Here is a 12,526-nt window from a genome sequence, read left to right on the forward strand (position 1 = left end):
TAGAGGTAAAAAAGCTCCTAATGCTATAAATAGGTATCTAAAAAGAGAGGTCAAGGAGCCTCTAATGCTAGAAGTAATGCTCCTCAAAATCTAGGTCAAAAAGCCCATAATGCTATAAATAATGCACCTAAAAATAGAGGTCAAAGAGCCTCTATTGCTAGAAGTAATGCACCTCAAAATCGAGGTCAAAAAGCCTCTAATACTATATATAAGGCTCATAGAAATAGAGGTTAAAAAGCTACTAATGCTATAAATAAGGCACCTAAAAAGAGAGGTCAAAGAGCCTTTAATGTTAGAAGTAATGTACCTCAAAATCGAGGTCAAAAAGACCCTAATGCTATAAACAAGGCACCTAAAAAAAAGAGGTCAAAGAGCCTCTAATGCTACAAGTAATGCACCTCAAAATCGAGGTCAAAAAGCCTCTAATACTATATATAAGGCTCATAGAAATAGAGGTTAAAAAGCTACTAATGCTATAAATAAGGCACCTAAAAAGAGAGGTCAAAGAGCCTTTAATGTTAGAAGTAATGTACCTCAAAATCGAGGTAAAAGAGCCCCTAATGCTATAAATAAGGCACCTAAAAATAGAGGTCAAAGAGCCTCTAATGCTAGAGGCAATGCACCTCAAAATCGAGGTAAAAAAGCCCATAACGCTATAAATAAAGCACCTAAAAATAGAGGTCAAAGAGCCTCTAATATTACAAGTAATGCACCTCAAAATTGAGGTAAAAAAGCCCCTAAGGCTACATATAAGGCTCCTAAAAGAAGAGGGCAAAACGTCCCTAATGCTATAAATAAGGCACCTAAAAAGAGAGGTCAAAGAGCCTCTAATGCCAGAAGTTATGCACCTCAATATCGAGGTCAAAAAGCCCTTAATGCTATAAATAAGGCACCTAAAAATAGAGCTCAAAGAGCTCATAATGCTATAAATAAGGCACCCAAAAAAGAGAGGTCAAAGAACCTCTAATGCTAAAAGTAATTTACCTCAAAATTGAGGTAAAAAAGCCCCTAATGCTATATATTAGGCTCCTACAAATAGAGGTCATGTTCTTCTTCTTTGTCTGCATCTTTTCCCACTTTTATGTGGTCGATGTTTCTGGCGAGCGTTCTCCATCTACCTCTGTCACACACTTCATCACCAGTTAATTCCTTTGATTGAAGGTCATAAAGCCCCTAAAGCTAAAGTTAAGGCACTTAAAAACAGAGGTAAAAAAGATCCTAATGATAGAGATAAGGCACCTCAAAATATAGGTAAAAAAATCCCTTAATGCTAGAGATAAGGCACCTGGCACCTCAAAATCAGCGGTCAAAAAGCCCCCAATGCTAGAGATAAGGCACCTTAAAATAGAGGTCATAAAGTCCCTAACGCTAGAGATAAGGCACCTCAAAACAGAGGTCAAAAAGGCATTATGCTAGAGATAAGTCGCATGAAAACAGAGGTAAAAAAGCTCCTAATGTTAGAGAAAGGGCACCTAAAAATAGAGGTAAAAGAAAAACCCTAATGCTAGAGATAAGGCACCTTAAATAGAGGTAAAAAAGACCATAATGGTAGAGATAAGGCACCTCAACTTAGAGGTAAAAGGTAAAAAAATCCCATAATGCTGGAGATAAGGCTCCTAAAAAGAGAGGTAAAGAAGCTCCTAATGTTAGAGATAAGACACTTCAAAATAAGAGGTCAAAAATGCCCTAATGCTAGAGATAAGGCCCTCAAAATAAGAGGTAAAAAGCTCCCAAAGCTGGAGATAAGGCACCTCAAAATAGGAGGTCAAAAAGCCCCTAAGGCTAGAGATAAGGCACTTCGAAATAGAGGTCATAAAGCCCCTAAAGCCAAAGTTAAGGCACCAAAAATAGAGGTAAAAAGCCCCTAATGCTAGAGATAAGGCACCTCAAAATAGAAGCCAAAAATCCCCTAGTGCTAGAGATAAGGCACCTAAAAATGGAGGTAAAAAAGCCCCTAATGCTAGCGATAAGGCACCTCAAAAGAGAGGTCAAAAAGCCCCTAATGCTAGAGATAAGGCACCTCAAATTAGAGGTCAAATAATCTCGAATACTAGAAGTAAGGCACTTCAAAATAAGAGGTCAAAAAGCCCCTGATGCTAGAGGTAAGGAACCCCAACATGTGGGCCAAAGAGGTGCTACAATTAAGTACAGCATATACTTTAGGTATTTTTTATGAATGAAATGACCCCGCTTCAGCCAGGTGAGTGGCGAACTAAACAGCCAGCATACCCCCTCCTCATCATGCAGGCTCTTGCTACTTACACCCGTCAGCGATTCCCAGACCTTTCATATATACCCATCCGTGTCTGGACTCTGATAGATCGGACACAAATAGGGTTGTAACTTGGCAAGTAAAAAAAAGAAGAATATATATATATATATATATATATATATATATATATATATATATATATATATATATATATATATATATATATATATATATATATACATATATGACTAACACTTGACTTTAATTAATGTAAATATCAACCACAATGACATTTAATATCGAATTCTATCTTTGGGAATGAATATCCACTAGAAATTCATTAATGATAACAGCTTCTGGCTGGGAATGAATTCGAACCTATGCCTCTTAGCCGAAACCATGCTTGCAAAGACTGTAACCAACCATGCTATCAGGACAAATACAAATTTATTACAGGTCTACCGTACATATTCATGTCGAATTCAGGAATCTATTCTTAGATTTGAAATAAACTCATCTCCACTATGATATCTGATTAGTGTTTGCAACACGTTGTTACTGATATAGATTCATGATAAATAACCACGTGTTGCAAACTAACTAATCAACTATCATAGTGGAGAAGGGTTTCTTTTAAGTCTAAGAACAGATTCCTGAATTCGACAGAAATATGCACACAAGTTTATTACAAGTCTACCGTGCATATTCCTGTCGAATTCAGGAATCTGTTCTTACACTTAAAAGCAACCCTTCTCCACTATGATAGCTGATTAGTTAGTTTGAAACACGTTGTTATTTATCATGAATCTTTATCATTAACAACGTGTTGCAAACACTAATCATATATATATATATATATATATATATATATATATATATATATATATATATAGATAGATAGATAGATATATATATAGATATATATAAATATTATATATATATATATATATATATATATATATATATAGATAGATAGATAGATAGATATATACATACATATATATGTGTATATATATATATATATATATATATATATATATATATATATATATATATATATATATATATATGAAAGAGATAGAGAGGTCTTATCTTTTATTCTTTTAAGAAATGCAATCGTTTTCGAGAATACTTTGAGAAATATAATCACACCGATATATTTGAATTCCTTATTACATTTTTTATATGGAACATCCTTAAATATTGTGGGAACTGACTATTCCAATTAATATACGTCGGAATGGTCTATCCTTTGTTTGCATTATTCTAGCAGCTGCTCTCTCTCTCTCTCTCTCTCTCTCTCTCTCTCTCTCTCTCTCTCTCTCTCTCTCTCTCTCTCTCTCTCTCGTTCTAGAATAAGTTAGATAAGATCATAAGAACTCTCCAAATGCTTAAACTAAATCGCTCTACCAAAGAGCAAATGGAGTCTTTGAGACATCCAAAATCCTTGTAACACAATCTCTCTCTCTCTCTCTCTCTCTCTCTCTCTCTCTCTCTCTCTCTCTCTCTCTCTCTCTCTCTCTCTCTCTCTCTCTCTCTCTCTCTCTCTATATATATATATATATATATATATATTAATATAGTATATACAACATATATATATACAGTATATACACATATATATATATATATATATATTTATATTATATATATAGTATATACATACATATATATATATACAGTATATATATATATATATATATATATATATATATATATATATATATATATGTGTGTATATATATTACCTCTATCCAATATTTTATATTACTTGGATGTTCCCAAGGATCACACAAGCCAGCAAACTACTTTGCAAGTTAGTGTTGGAATTGTATTTCATTCGGGTGAAGATCCCATGTTCCAAAGATGTTCAATGACCACCTAAAAACAATGTTAGAACGATATATCCCCGTTTTCATTGCGAGTTAGAATCATTGATATTAAATGTTATCAATAGGGGTATTACCATCATCATCATCACTTAATAAATGTTAATAAGCAAACCTCGTAAAGCCATATATTAAGATCACCCAATTGCCACCTCTTCACCATCATCTTTAACTCCCACCAGGTTATATCTTTCTAGTCCCATCCCCACATGTTTGAGGTTTAAAAACCTCACAATTAGGATGAGATCTTTCTGGTGGAAGTTTTTTAGTAAATGAAAAACAAAATACTAAGATGACAATATTTCGTACAGTTTGCTTTCCAGATGTTTAAAATGATATCAAAACTATATATAACGAATTAAATATGCGAAATACTGATTGAACAAATATCGAGAGTAATAGATTTCTTGAAGAGCTTACCGGGGGAACACTTTTAAGGTGTTGGACATCAGGACATGAAACGACAATTAAAATCGTAATAATACGAATACTCAATGCTAAGGAAATAGTTTCTTTTGCCTTGGAAAGGGTGTAGCCAGCTAGACTCGGACCTTTGAGCATTGAGCAATCGTCACCAGGGAAGGGGGTTCGCTCGGAAGTGAGCGACTTGCCCAGATAATTTGATTGATTGATTGATTGATTAGGAGTTTTTTTTGTCATCCTGACATCTAAAGTTATTGACACCGAACCTGATAATTTGAGTAAACAATGTGTGGATAGTTTAATCTGTTATACCCTACATCCTATATACCACATCATCACTATAATATTGCACCAATGAACTTTCATTGCATGTCATTTCACATATTTTATTTTGACCAATCACTTCTGAAACAATATAGATTATGTTAACTGATGATGCATTTTAAATCTCCAACCTTAAACTAATATAATTGATATAGAAAATAATACTATATTCTCTAAGAGGGCCGGAGCCAAGTAGCCCGTGACAAAAGCTGACCCCAACCACACCGGGCTACGTGGCTCATGATCAAAATCAAAAGAAAACACTGAAATCAACAACTAAACCTCTAAACCTCATTACTTTCGAAATTTTGAATAAAGGTCACTTATTAATGATTGGTGACCCAATAGGTGCTATTTGAAACGATACTTTATTAGCCCCTACATATAATACGTAGGCTACAGTGTTTATGTATGTGGAGAGAGAGAGAGAGAGAGAGAGAGAGAGAGAGAGAGAGAGAGAGAGAGAGAGAGAGAGAAGGATATTTCCATGTTATGAATATTAATATGAATAGTCAGTTCCAATCTTATTCAAGAAAATTTTATATAGAAATAGGATAGGAAAATTCAAATGAAAAGTTATGATAAAATCTTTTGATGAATTATTTTCGGAGTGATATTAGATTACATTTCTTAAAAGAATAAAAAAGTTTTCTCTCTTCATCGCATTTCTTTGAGAGATATCGGTAATTTCCCTCCTCCTCACATTCGAACCATCCTAACGATGTTTCGGTTGTTTAACGTCGGCCACCTTTCAGGGCAAGAGGGGCATGATCTCTCCAAGTCAGGTCTGGCCAGGCGACACCGGTTTTGTTGCTGGGTGTACCTCTCGTTCCCTTCTAACCATGGTGTGACTACTCCCTTTCCTCCCTGAGCGTGACAGGAGAGAAATGCACACACACACACGCACACACACACACACACACTCACACACACATATATATATATATATATATATATATATATATATATATATATATATATATATATATATATATATCACCACCAAGGCTGCCGTTTCTAGTCCACTGCAGGACAAAGGCCTCAGACATGTCAATTCATGTCTGTGGTTTGGACAGTTTTCATCACCGCACTAGCCACTGCGGATTGGTGATGGTGGGAGATTTTCATCTGGTCGCTCATAGCAAGCCAACCTAGTATGGGTTGCCCTGAAATTACAACTTTGCTGATCATGGCGATACTCAAAGCCTTCCACCACGTTAAGGTATCCCCACTCAGAAAGGGATATTATTATTATTATTATTATTATTATTATTATTATTATTATCAGCCAAGCTACAACTTTAGTTTGAAAAGCAAGATAATATAAGCCCAAAGGGTCCTATAGGGAAAAATAGCCCTGTGAGGAAAGGAAATAAGGAAATAAACCATATATAAAGTAATGAAAAATTAAAAGAAAGTATTTTAAAAATACATTAACAACATTAAAACAGATAATTCATATATAAATTATAAAAAGACTTATGTCAGCCTGTTTAACATAAAAACATTTGCTGCAAGTTTGAACTTTCGAAGTTCTACTGGTTCAACTACCCGATTTGGAAGATCATTCCACAACTTGGTCACAGCTGGAATATACTATATATGTATATATATATATATATATATATATATATATATATATATATATATATAAATGTATGTATATATGTATATATGTATGTAAGTATGTATGTATTTAGATACTTTCTCTTTATTACATAAGGGAGATTATTCCTCCTAATTATTGATTCAATGTTGTGTGTGTTTTATACCATCAAAATATGAGTTTACTAGATGATGTGAGAAACGTGCACGGATAAGTTGGCGCCCTGGTTAATTAGGGCCTTTTCCCTTGGTGTTTAGCAATTGTTGTTCATTACCCTCATTGCTGCAATAGAAGGAACCAGTGGAAACAACTGTAATGTATCTGAGTATGATTGTGAGGTCTTTTGCAGACTGTCTACCATTATATCGTAAAGAGAACTAATCTGGGCAGGACTTCGAGTAGTTTGTAAGAAGCTAAAGTGAAAGGGTAGTCTATATGAAGAGATAATTACCGACTGCTCCCGGTGTGGAGATACATCTTGGGCTTCAGTAGCTTGCCATTGTTGGAAACACTCGATGGTCGGGTTTTGAATAAAGGTTAGAATGGTGTTTTCATCTTCTCAAACGTGAAGCATAAGGTGGCAGTGTAAAACGAAATGCCTTATCAAGAAGAAAGGGCTCTTCAGAATCTCCCCCTTTATTGTAATATGACATGATGACCATGAAAATGTCACCCAGACTTCTCTGGACCCCATTTTAATTGTCGAGTGACCACTATGCTTCGGAGTAACGTTGGTGTCTCCCTTCTCAGTGCCAGTGTAATTTGAGAGCAGTTGGGCCTTCAGTTTAGTACTGCTATACATGTGATTGCTTGTTATATAGATGGTAGATTAACTTTAAACACAAGATGGATATTAAAACATCCTACATGAACTGATACTCTATGGACAGGGCAGCCATGTATAAGCTTTATAAGCAGAAGGCAAAATAATTTTTTGATGTGAAAGACATTAAGGAAGAGAAACAAGTGCCATATATTTTGTTGATGGCCTGTAATGATGTGCTTTGGTATAACAATCAGGACTTGGCTAAGCGGGAACAGGAGCCTGAGAGTGTTTGAGCTAAGTTTGATTGCCACATAGAGCCAACGTCAAATTTTTAAGTGAAGCATCTGACGCTTCTGCACATACGGCAACTTAGAAATGAATCAAGCAATGATTTTTTCAAGTGATTAACAAACTTAACATACTAATGCAAATTCGTCAATAGGGACAAGGAGCTAATAGAGCAACAAACTTTAGATGCTAAATATGCTAAAGTACAGAAGTTTTTCCTTGTACAAGGTGAAGGTTACATGATAGGTAAGGCAGTTGAAGTTTGCAGGAATAACTACACACAGCAGGAAACATTAGCTCTACCCATGCATGGATATATAAGCACAGAAGAACAACAAGGGAACAAGATAGGAAGGAAAGCCAAAGACCGGACAGAGTTTGTTTCTGACAGCAGTCTCCCCTCTTCAGATCAGATGACACACCCCTATTACCGAAATGTTCTCATATCAGTAACAAAGGGAAGCAGGTACCCTTCTGTGACGTCCCTAAGCCTAAAGTCGTCGTACCAGCAACTTCAATAACTGAAGATAACTCTCCATTAAAGTATTGTATTGCTCTATTTTCCAGCCTGTTTCCCATATTTATTAATATCTTGAATTAATTTTAGTAATTGAAGGGGAAGGAGCTGCAACATAGATTTTCTATGTAAATTAGTTTTTGAATAGACATCTCTTTTGTTTGTTTGTGTGTGTGTGTATTTCTTCTTATCTTCATTTCCCATATCTCAATAGTAGTTGCCAAATTCTTTTTATTTAGAGATTGAAAAACCTGTAACGATTCTGAGATTGCAACATGTGCCAACATCACCAATGCTGGTAATATTGAGGGAGATATGCCAAAGACTCCATTTGTGGATACAGTAGAGAGAGTGAAAGCTCATAGAGTCATCGTAGATGGGGAGTTCTACAAAGCTAGTTATGTGATTATAATTGCGTTTATTGTGGCATGCGAGTCAGTGCACGCTACCATAAATGTAAAACTACCAGATCACCCTACCAGCGATTTACTAAAACTGGACACAGGAGCAGAAGAAAACTATGTTATCCCTGTGCCTATTGTACTGCATGTTCCCTAAATAAATTTATACCATATGGTACCTAAGCATGTGTGCCTGAATGCTTATAATGGTGGAATGAGAGAGAAGGCAGCAGTATAATCACCCCATTTCAGTACAATCAGTCAGGCTGGTTAAAAGAGTTAAAAGGTTCAGCATCCTTGGGATGACTAACTACTAAGAGATAAGTTTGGTATTGCTCATGCAGGATGAAAATAAAAACATCAGCATATCTTGTGATGTAAAATCAAAGGGGGAAGATATGCTGGAGAATCCAAAACAGAGGTTTCCAGCACGGTTTAACATCATTTGGTACGACTTCAAGGATATTCTTCACCAAACCCCGTAAATCTTGGCATTCCTTCAATCTTGCATCCAAACAAGGAGTGCTCAATACAATGCAGAAAGACAATGTGGAAGGGGTTTGACAGGATGCATACTCTACATGTCATAGTGCAGGAACTGAAGTGGTCTCGAATTGCTCACCAAAAGGTCTATACACAAAACTCCTACTCTCCAAGAGTTCACCTATCCATTTTGGGATGTACAGTTGTTCAACAAGTTAGACACAAACAACAGTTACTGATTATATCTAGATTAGTAGAACTGCAAGGTGACCTAGTTTAACATCATTTTGGGAGGTTTAGATTTTTAAGGTTACCATTTGGTTTAGTAATGTTGTAAGATGTGTTCAAGTGGAGAATGGATGCCATTTTGAAAAAAATTTCTGGGTGTGCATGCATCTCAAAGGACATAGCAGTGACAGGTGCAAGTGAAGAGCAGCATGATTATAATCTGTTGAACCTGGTGGAAGTGGCCAAAAAAGCCGGACTGGTTTTCGATTTAGATAAATGCTTGATTATCCAGCTGTAAATTCCTTGTTTAAGTTCTGTCTACTCCATAAGTGGCATGTGGCTAAACCTTTACGGAGTGGCTATTCGCCAGTTGCTTTCTCCCAAAAATCGTCACTGAACAGCAAGAATTTCCTGGCAATGCAATATACATGGTGCCATTCTCACCACATCTGTCTCCCCATACTTTGCATTTCTGAGAACTCCATAGATAGAGAGTCACATTTAATTGGACCACAAACCAAGATGAAATGTTAAAAAAATGAAGGGGATCATATATGAGAACACCACCCTGGCATACTTTGATAGACAAAATTTAAGTATCATCTATGTGAACAGGTCTTTAAGAAGACTAAGAGCAGTTTAAATGCAAAAAGGAAACCCAATAGTATTCAAAAGCAAATTACTCACCACTGCAGAGTCTTGGTGCAAGATTGGCTAACTGCTGGTAGTGTTATATAGGTGTGAGCAGTTTCAAACATACATATATGGTTACCTGTTCATATTTTACCCACAATCACAAGCGTTTCGAGATGATGTGTTTAAAGAATATCCATGCTGCTCCACCAACACTTCAGAGGATACTGGTGAGACTCCAGAATTATGGTATGCAGATCAGGTACTCTCCTGATAAGTCGATGTTGCTCACTGTTGCTTGTTTGCCTGGATCTATGACAACAGGCCAGATTAAGCTCAACGCCCAAGTAAACCTGATTCAGTTCTGCAACTGCCAGAGACACCAATCTGGGCCTTCTAGGCAATGTAATTGTAATTGTAGTTGGGTGGTCCAATAACCCAAAACAGGTCCCAAAGTTACTGACACCCTATTGGTCATATGGGGATGAATTGTCTATCAAAGTTGGAGTCATCCTCAGAGGAAGAGATTAGGAATTGATGAACCCTGCAGTATTGGCAAGTTTTCACACAAGACATTGAGGACGTGACACGTGACCAATGTTACCTGTGTGTCAATATCAGTGTGTACTGGAATAACCTATTGCAAGACTTTGAAGATTATTTGGCTCGCTGTGCTGTCTGTCAGTAAGACACTAGAAGCCACCGATGTCCTAGGAAGTCCCTCTATGGCCTTGGCACACCATGGCCTCAGAATTCTTTGAGCTTGGCAGAAACCTCCTGGTGACGGACCAATTCACAAAGTTCCATTTCGTTAACTTAATAGGGAGTTCCAGTACCAGCAAACCAACCATGGCATACTTGAAAAAGTTGTTTTCAAAGTTTGGAGTGCCCAAAGGGCTGCATGGTGATGAAGCTGTGCAATAAATGCCACGCAAATTCCAGAAGTGAATGTTCCAGCACAGTACTTTCTCTCCCCAGTATGCCAAATCAAACAGGTTCACTTGGAGGATGGTTCTTATCATGAAAAACATGATAAAGAAGCATGAGGAAGATGTGACAGACACTGAACTAGCACTCCTGTGTTTATGCACTACTGCAATACCTAAAACACAACCTTTTATGGAACTATTGATGGGTAGAAACGCTAAAGCAAACAACCCAGTGTACCTTAAGAGCCTGCATGGTGACACCAATCAAGCACTAATGGACCATCGAGAGAGTCAAAACTCAACAATGATTGCTAAGCTGGTTCCGAAATGTCAGCGCTATGTGTAGGTCAACAAGTTGTTGTAGAAGATCCTTCCAACGGCTTGTGGATGTCAGCCAAGATTGTTGAGAAAAGCTAAGAACCCCATTTGTACAGAGTGAAGACGTCAAATGGGAGTTGCCTGTTTCGCAATTGTTGTCTGGATGTCCACCTGATACTGTACTGAAGAAGGTACCATTCGAGGATGCATGTACTGATGATGGACTAGCTGAGGCCCAACATGAACAATCACATCACATCCAATTGCCAGAAAGCAGTTCTCGTCTAGAGTTTAGTCGGTTTGGATGACAGTTACATAAGACCTATAGCTCAAATACAAGTGTGTGTGTGTGTGTGTGTGTGTGTGTGTGTGTGTTGTGTGTTGTGTGTTATATGACTGAGTTTAAGTGGATTGCTGCCCGTTAGTCAATTTTCTTGACTACCAGTCTTTCAGTACCACATAATTACAATGGTTTCCCGCACCGGACTGAATGCAAACCATGATTAAAGCTGATATGTTTTACTGATTTTCTAATCTGTGGAAATAAATGGAGCACCAACAAGGAAAATATCCTAGTGAGGATATGAAATAAGGGAACAACAAATAAACTATGTGTAAGTAATGAATGAATGATATGAAATAAATGGAGCTCCAACAAGTTAAATATCCCAGTGAGGATATGAAATAAGGGAATAACAAATAAACTAAGTGTAAGTAATGAATGAATGATATGAAATATTTTAAGATCAGTAACAACGTTAAAATAGGTACGTAGTAGGTTGGCCAGGGCACCAGCCATCCATTGAGATACTACCACTAGATAGTTATTGGGTCCTTTGACTGGCCAGACAGTACTACATTGGATTCTTCTCTCTGGTTACCTGTTCATTTCCCTACTTAACAGATTTTCCTCTGTCCTTATACACCTGACAACAATGAAATTACCAAACAATTCTTCTTCACCCAAGGGATTAACTACTGCACTGTAATTGTTCAATGGCTACTTTCCTCTTGGTATGGGTAGACGAGACTCTTTAGCTATGGTAAGCAGCTCTTATAGGAGAAGGACACTCCAAAATCAAACAATTGTTCTCTAGTCTTGGTTAATGCCATAGCCTCTGTACCATGGTCGTCCACTGTCTCTTGGGTTAGAGTTTTCCTGCTTGAGGGTACACTCAGGCACACTATTCTAATTTTTCTTACTCTTGTGTTGTTAAAGTTTTTATAGTTTATATAGGAAATATTTATTTTAATGTTGTTACTGGTCTTAAAATATTTTTCCTGTTGGGGCCCCTGGACTTAGAGCATCCTCCTTTTCCAACTATGGTTGTAGCATAGCAAGTAATAATAATAATAATAATAATAATAATAATAATAATAATAATAATAATAATAATAATAATAATAATAATAATAATAATAGGTCAGTCATACGTAAATTATAAAACGAGACTTATGTCAACAGGGAAGCATTTACAGAGTTTGAACTTCAGATTCTCTTGTAGCTTG

This window comes from Palaemon carinicauda, chromosome 24 (genome assembly GCF_036898095.1).
Source record: "Palaemon carinicauda isolate YSFRI2023 chromosome 24, ASM3689809v2, whole genome shotgun sequence".
In the NCBI taxonomy this organism is placed as follows: Eukaryota; Metazoa; Arthropoda; class Malacostraca; order Decapoda; family Palaemonidae; genus Palaemon; species Palaemon carinicauda.